This window comes from Hemitrygon akajei, chromosome 24 (assembly GCF_048418815.1).
Source record: "Hemitrygon akajei chromosome 24, sHemAka1.3, whole genome shotgun sequence".
NCBI classification, from domain to species: domain Eukaryota; kingdom Metazoa; phylum Chordata; class Chondrichthyes; order Myliobatiformes; family Dasyatidae; genus Hemitrygon; species Hemitrygon akajei.
The window spans coordinates 22,889,627-22,897,610 of record NC_133147.1 but is presented as its reverse complement, the minus strand read 5'-3'; positions in this window follow the sequence as shown (position 1 = coordinate 22,897,610).

Below are 7,984 nucleotides of genomic sequence, written 5' to 3'. Positions count from 1 at the left end.
AGTATCTTCTAAATCCTGAAAGAGATAAGGGAGTTCCGGAAAGAAATAGAGCAGCAGCTCCGTGATATTAAGGCAGAGCTCGTCAGCGTTAATCAAAAAATAGTGGTGGCAGAGACTCGTATTGAGAAGGTGGAAGATAGCGTTCAAAACGTGGAACGGATACTGAGCAAGACAATAAAAATAATACATCACCAAGAAGGTAAACTGCTTGACCTGGAGGGAAGATCACGGCGAAAAATTATTAGAATCTACAACATTCTCGAAGGAGCGGAGGGCCCGTCTATGACGGAGTTTGTCGGAAAGTTACTGCGGGACGCACTATATCTTCCCCCCGGCTATGGAGCTGGAATTCGAAAGAGCTCACCGCGCGTTAGTCCCGAAACCTACCCAGGATAGAAAGCCACGCTCAATAATAATTAAATTCCTTCGGTACAGCACTAAGGCGGAGATTCTACGAAAGGCCTGGGGTAAGGAAAGAGTATTTTTAGAGGATAAATTAATATATTTCGACCAATATTACCCCCCTGTAGTCCTCCAGAAACGCAAAGAATAGTCCGAAGTAAAGCAAGTACTAAAGCAAAATAAGATTAGATTTCAAACTCCGTACCCTGCTAAACTTCGAGTGTTTTATGACAACGGGACGCGGTTGTACCAGAGGGTGAAAGAGGCGACTACAGACATGAAGGCCAGAGGGTTGCCCGTCAGCATGACCAAAACGAGGGAAAGCCTAACTGAGGAATGATCCCGCTCCTCTTGGGAAATAATGCGAGAATCGAGAAGGCAGGAGACGGGAGGAGGCCGAGAGAAATGAATCAGGAAGAGACCGGGAGTTTCCCAAAGACATTCCTCACTGCCTTCAGAAGAGCCATACGGTTTGGCGAACTTTAAAAATGTTGAGAAGCTAAATGGAAGTGAAAGTAGACAGTGATATACCTATCTGGAGAAATACTTATTACAATGTGGATTTTATATTACTTAGTTGTTATTCTTTATTCGCTCATTTACTCCTTTTTCTCCACCAAAATCAGAATATACATATATGCGTGCATATATGTGTATGTATTTAATATATGTATGTGTGGGTGTGTGTGTATATATATATATATATATATATATATATATATATAAATATGGGAGGAGTACACAGGGAAATATTTTCTGTGTAATGGATTTGTTCACTGACTTTTATGAAAACTGCAATGGGGGCCCTCAACTCACAAGTAGGAGGGGTTCTCCCCCACAGCTAGACATTTCCTCTAGCTCAACCCAGGGTCATTTACTAGAGAGCTTAGCCTTGGAATCACACGTTCGTTGCCATTTTTGCTATTATTTGCGTTTCTTGGCTCTTATTTGTTCAGCGAGTAGATCGATTAAGTTTTATTCCGCTAATTTCAATGATACATTGACAGATAAATACAGATGGCTAAGGAGAAAGTAAAATTAATTTCTTTTAATGTAAATGGGCTATTAATGTAAATCTGGCTAAATGAGGTCTGGTGTGTGTTCTCTCTACTTCCCCTTCCTGAAGTCCACAATCAGTTCCTCGACCTTGCGGACCGAGTGCAAGTGTGGTGTTGCAACAACACTCAGGCAGCCGATCTATCTCGCCATCTGATATTGCGTCTGATACAAGGCTGGTGGAGTGGGGTCACAGCAACAACCTTGCACTCAAAGTCAGCAAGATGAAGGAACTGACTGCGAGCTTCAGGGAACAGGAAGTCGAGAGAACACACGGTAGTGTCCATCCATCTCCATAATCAGAATCAGAATCAGGTTTAATATCACTGGCAGAAGTCATGAAATATGAAAACTGTAAATTACAGTACAAAGTATATATATGTTTTTGAAAAGTTTAAATTAAGAAGTGCAAAAAAAAGTCAAAAACAAAACAGTGAGGTAGTGTTCATGGGGTCAATGCCCATTCAGAAATCAGATGGCGGAGGGAAAGATGTTTCTGAATTGTTGAGTGTGCGTCTTCAGGCTCCTGTACCTCCTCCTTGATGGTAGCAATGAGAAGAGGGCATATCCTCGGTGATGGGGGCCCTTAATGATGGAAGCTGCATTGTTCTCTGATGATTTTCAGGCATCGCTCCTTGAAGATGTCCTGGATGCTGGGGAAGCTAGTGCCCATGATGGAGTTGGCCGAATTTACAATTTTCTGCAGCTCATTTTGATCCTGTGCAGTGTTGCCCCCCCCCAATACTAGACGGTGATGTAGCCAATTACACTGCTCTGCATGGTACATCTGTAGAAATTTGTGAGTGCCTTTGGTGACATACCAAATCTTATGCAACTCCTGATGAAATATAGCCGGTGTCATGCCTTCTTTGTAACTGTGTTGATAAGTTGGACCCAGTATAGATCCTCTGAGATCTTGACACCCAGGAACTTGAAACTGCACACCCTTTACACTTTTGATCCTTCGATGAGGAGTTATGTGTGTTTCCTCGTCTTAGTCGTTCTGAAGTCCAAAATCAGTTCTTTGGCCTTACTGACGTTGAGTGCAAGGTTATTGCAGCGACGCCACTCAACCAGCTGATTTAGCTCACTCCTGTATGCCCACTCTCATTTCCTATTTGCATAATCCCACATGAATCCCTGTTTTAATTCTTCCCACTTTCTCACGGAATTCCCTGCATATCCTACTGCTTACCTGCGCAACAGGACCAGCTTACAGCTGCCAATCAGCCTCACAACATTACTGCCTTTAGCGTGGCCTCGTACAGGGTACACATGCGCTGCCCCTTGCTCCCTTGGTGCGTCATCCTTGAACTTTAGTTTCTTCTGCTCAAATCAAGTACTGTAATGACAAAGTTCAAAGTTGAAAGTATTTAGGGCTGCAATGAAGATCCTCCGTCTTTGACTGTCCTTGGCCCACACACAGATGTAGAAGGAATTCTTCATTGCTGATTCTGTAACAGTTTCCTTTTACCAGTCGGAGTTATTACCCCTGAGCTGAACCCCCCGAACTTGGAGGACGGGTAGACCACCCTTGGCCTCTAACCCTCTGACCTGTTTGACATGGGCGACCCTACGAAGAGCGAAAGCGTAAAGCCCTGACTCCAGCCAACGTTGCTCTCCCGGACATTGACAGCTTCAGACCCTACGACAAGGTTGTGGTCCTCTTGGAGGATGTTACCATATACTGGCTTGAAATGCACTTTCTTCCAGGCATTTACAGGAATATAAAGGAATACAATTGAAAAGAATCATGAAAAACTATACATAACCAAGACTGACAAATAACCAAAGTGTAAATTGTGCAAATAGTTAAGAAAGTAAATAAATAATATTGAGAACAGGAAGTGCAGAACACTTGAAACGTGAGTCTGCAGGTTGTGGAATCGCTCAGAACTGGGGTGAGTGAAGTTCACAGGAGCCTGATGGTTGAAGGTAATAATTGTTCCTGAACCTGGTGGGACCTGAGGCTCCTGTACTTACTGCCCAGTGGCAGCAGTGGGAAAAGGGGCATAGCCTGGACAGTGGGGGTGCCTGCTGATGGATTTTGCTTTCTTGTGCCTGCGCTCCTTGAAGATGTGCTTAGTGGTGGGGAGGGCTTCTCCTGTGATGGGCTGGGCCGTAGTATCCATCACTTTCCGAAGCAGCAGGAATAGCTTAACGATGTGCTAACGGAGAATTGTACCCCTCACACTGTGTATCCGGCACGACAGAGGCTGCGCAGGAGCTTAAGCTAACTAACCAGGGGAACGTCAGATTACTGCAGTTTGGAAAGAAAAGTCAACAGGTCTGGACTGAGTCATCCTGGGGCGGGACGTCTTGAACCCTGCCAAACCATTCAGATGTGGTGAGACACCGCCATCTAGTGTGTTATCGACGCACGAGATGCTGGAAATCAAGAGCAACACGCGCAAAACGCCGGAGGAACTCAGCAAGTCAGGCAACATCTGTGCAGGGGATAATGGACAGCCGATCTTAATTATGGGGCTCCATTCAGTTTATTTGGAATCACGGTCACAGAGTACTGGTAACAGTGCAATCACTCGAGTTGATTATTATGTTCTCTTCAGGCAGGAGTTCCTAACCTGAGATCCACGGGCCCCTCGGTTACTGGTAGGGGTCCTTTGCATAAAAAGGATTGGGAACTCCTGTCCTAAGGGGTTGCCTATTGAAGGGTCTGCCACCCACATATACAGTGGGTAGTGGCTGTGGTTAGTGCTTGGGTCGTTTGTTCGTTCAGTCCCTCGTTTCACAGCCGCCGATTATAACCATATAATCAAATAACAATTACAGCACGGAAACAGGCCATATCGGCCCTTCTAGTCCGTGCCGAACGCTTACTCTCACCTAGTTCCACCGACCTGCACTCAGCCCATAACCCTCCATTCCTTCCCTGTCCATATACATATCCAATGTTACACTAAATGACAATACCGAACCCGCCTCTACCACTTCTACTGCAAGCTCGTTCCACACAGCTACCACTCTCTGAGTAAAGAAATTCCCCCTCTTGTTACCCTTAAACTTTTGCTCCCTAAGTCTCAACTCATGTCCTTTCGTTTTAATCTCCCCTACTCTCAATGGAAAAAACCTATCCACGTCAACTCTATCTATCCCCGTCATAATTTTAAATACCTCTATCAAGTCCCCTCTCAACCTTCTACGCTCCAAAGAATAAAGACCTAACTTGTTCAACCTTCCTTTAACTTAGGTGCAGAAACCCAGGTAACATTCTAGTAAATCTACTCTGTACTCTCTCTACTTTGTTGACATCTTTCCTATAATTCGGTGACCAGAACTGTACACAATACTCCAAATTCGGCCTTACCAATGCCTTGTACAATTTAAACAGTACATCCCAACTCCTCTACTCAATGCTCTGATTTATAAAGGCCAGCATACCAAAACTTTCTTCACCACCCTATCCACATGAGATTCCACCTTCAGGGAACTATGCACCATTATTCCTAGATCACTCTGTTCTACTGCATTCTTCAATGCCCTACCATTTACCATGTACTTCCTATTTGGATTATTCCTACCAAAATGTAGCACCTCACACGTATCAGCATTAAACCCCATCTGCCATTGTTCAGCCCACTCTTCTAACTGGCCTAAATCTCTCTGCAAGCTTTGAAAACCTACTTCATTATCCACAACGCCACCTACCTTAGTCTCATCCGCATACTTACTAATCCAATTTACCACCCTATCATCCAGATCATTAATGTATATGACAAACAACATTGCACCCAGTACAGATCCCTGAGGCACACCTCTAGTCACTGGCCTCCAACCTGACAAACAGTTATCCACCACTACTCTCTGGCATCTCCCATCCAGCCATTGTTGAATCCATTTTACTACGTCAATATTAATACCTAATGATTGAACCTTCCTAACTAACCATCCGTGTGGAACCTTGTCAATGCCCTTACTGAGGTCCATATAGACAACATCCACTGCTTTACCCTCGTCAACTTTCCTCGTAACCTCTTCAAAAAATTCAATTAGATTTGTCAAACATGACCTTCCACGCACAAATCCATGTTGACTGCTCCTAATCAGACCTGTCTATCCAGAGAAAAGGAAAAATAACACCGAGAATCAAGATAATCCAGAAATTAAATCAGAAGTTACTGAGAAAGGTAAGGAGGAAGGAACCTGTGAAGTAAAGACAGTTTGGTCCCATTTGTAATTACTGTAAGAAACCTGGTCACGTAATAGCTAACTGTTTCCGATTGAAAATGAAGGAGAAGGAAGCAGTACCAGATGTTTGTGTGCAACATACTGAAACACCTGTAAATCCACAGGGTTTGATAAACACAAATGAAGCTTTGTTAGAGTTTGACCAAGTTAGGAAGTGTTCATTTTATAACTGAAGGGTTTGTATCCTTGAAAGAAGGAACTACTCCGGTGCCAATAAAAATCCTTAGGGGCACTGGATCTTCTCAATCACTGTTGTTAGACAGTGTGTTAAAGTTTAATGATGAGTCTCACACTGGTGAGGTAAACTATACACGAGGTGTTGGGAGTGGCTTTATGCCTGTACATTTGTATAGAGTAAATTTAAAGTCAGGGTTAATTACATGACTTGTTAAAGTAGGAATACAACCTAGCTTACCTGTGAAGGATATTTCTCTATTGTTAGGTAATTACTTGGCAGGTGGACAAGTTTTTCCTGAAGTGCATTTGCCAATAAAGTCAGAGGTACCACAGATGGATTCTAACACAGATTCCTTCTGTGCTGTAACTCGAGCTATGGCTAAAAAGCTTAATGTGCAGAATGAGGTTGTTACCCATGACTGTTCAACTCAGGATTCGAGTTTTGAGGATGTGTCAGAAACTTTCTTACCTTCATTGTTTGAACAAGATTCTTGGAGTAAGTCTGACCATGAAGTCTTGTCTCTGTCTCAGAAGGAGATGATTACAGAGTAGAGTAGAGACCCTGAGATTATCAAATTAAAAGAACAAGCTCTTTTGGATAGTGAAATTGATAAGGTGCCATAAGGATATTATTTTGAGAAAGGAGTATTAATGAGGAAGTGGAGATCGCCTACAATTCCTGCAAGTGATGAATGGAATATTGTTCACCAGGTAGTTGTTCCTAAAGTTTATCGAAATAAGATTTTAACTTTAGCCCATAGTGTGACCTTGGGTGGACATCATGGGGTAAGGAAAACTGTGAACAAGATTTTAAAGCATTTTTACTGGCCTGGTTTGAGAAAGATGTGGCGACGTTTTGCAGAACGTGTCATACTTGTCAAATTGTGGGTAAACCTAATCAAGTTACTCCAGTGGCCCCACTGCAACCTATTCCAGCATTCGGTAAGCAGTTTTCCAAAATTATTATAGATTGTGTAGGAACATTACCAAAAACAAAAACTGGTTATCAGTACTTGTTGGATATCATGTGCACTGCGTCTAGATTTCCAGAGGCAGTACCACTTAAGAATAGAACAACTAAAACGGTAACAAAGACTCTTATAATTTTTTTTAACTTAATTTGGGTTGCCTAAGGAAATACAATCTAATCAAGGCAGTAATTTTATGTCTGGATTGTTTCAACAGATAGTTTATAAATTGGGAGCTAAGCAAATTACTTCGTCTGCATACCATCCGGAATCGCAAGGTGCCTTGGAGAGGTTTCATTCTAACCTCAGGACTATGATTGGGACGTATTGTGTGGAAAATGTAAGTGATTGGGATGAAGGTATATATTTACTTCTATTTGCAGTACGGGAGTCGGTACAGGGATCATTAAGTCTTAGTCCATTTGAACTTGTATTTGGGCATAGAGTTAGAGGACCTTTGGCCTTATTAAAAGAACAATGGATTAATAAAGAGGTACACACTAATTTGCTGGACTATGTTTTAAAATTTAAAGACAGATTACATAAAGCTTGTAGCTTAGTCAGCGAAAATTTAGAATCGGTTCAGGAGAAAATGAAAACCTGGTACGATAAGAAAGCAAGGATGAGAACATTTAAGCCTGGAGATAAGGTGCTGGTTCTTTTCCCAATGCAAACGAATCCTTTACAAGCTAAATTTCATGGTCCTTATGAAATTGCATCTAAAATCGATTATGTGGATAACGTGCTAAAAACTCCAGATCGTAGAAGGCCAAAACAACTTTGCCATATAAGTATGATAAAACCATATTATGAGAAACAGTCTGCTACTGTGACTGTGGTGGTGAATAATGAGTATGATCTCACTAGGACAATGATGGATGATTCAGCTGAAACTCATTCTAAACCCAACATTGTTTCTGTAAGATTATCAAACTCAACCATTCTGGAAAATATTGATGTGAAATCAGCAGATTTACAGCCAGAGCAGAGGCGGCAGACGAAGTAATTAATTTTTAAATATAAGGATTTATTTTCAGACGTTCCTAGAAGAACTACTGTAGCTTCCCATGAGCGAGATGTTGAAGATGCCTATATTGACGATTTAGTTACAGGAAATGATACTTGGGAAGCGGACATTACTGCGGTGGAGAAACTATTTGAAAGGCTTTCAA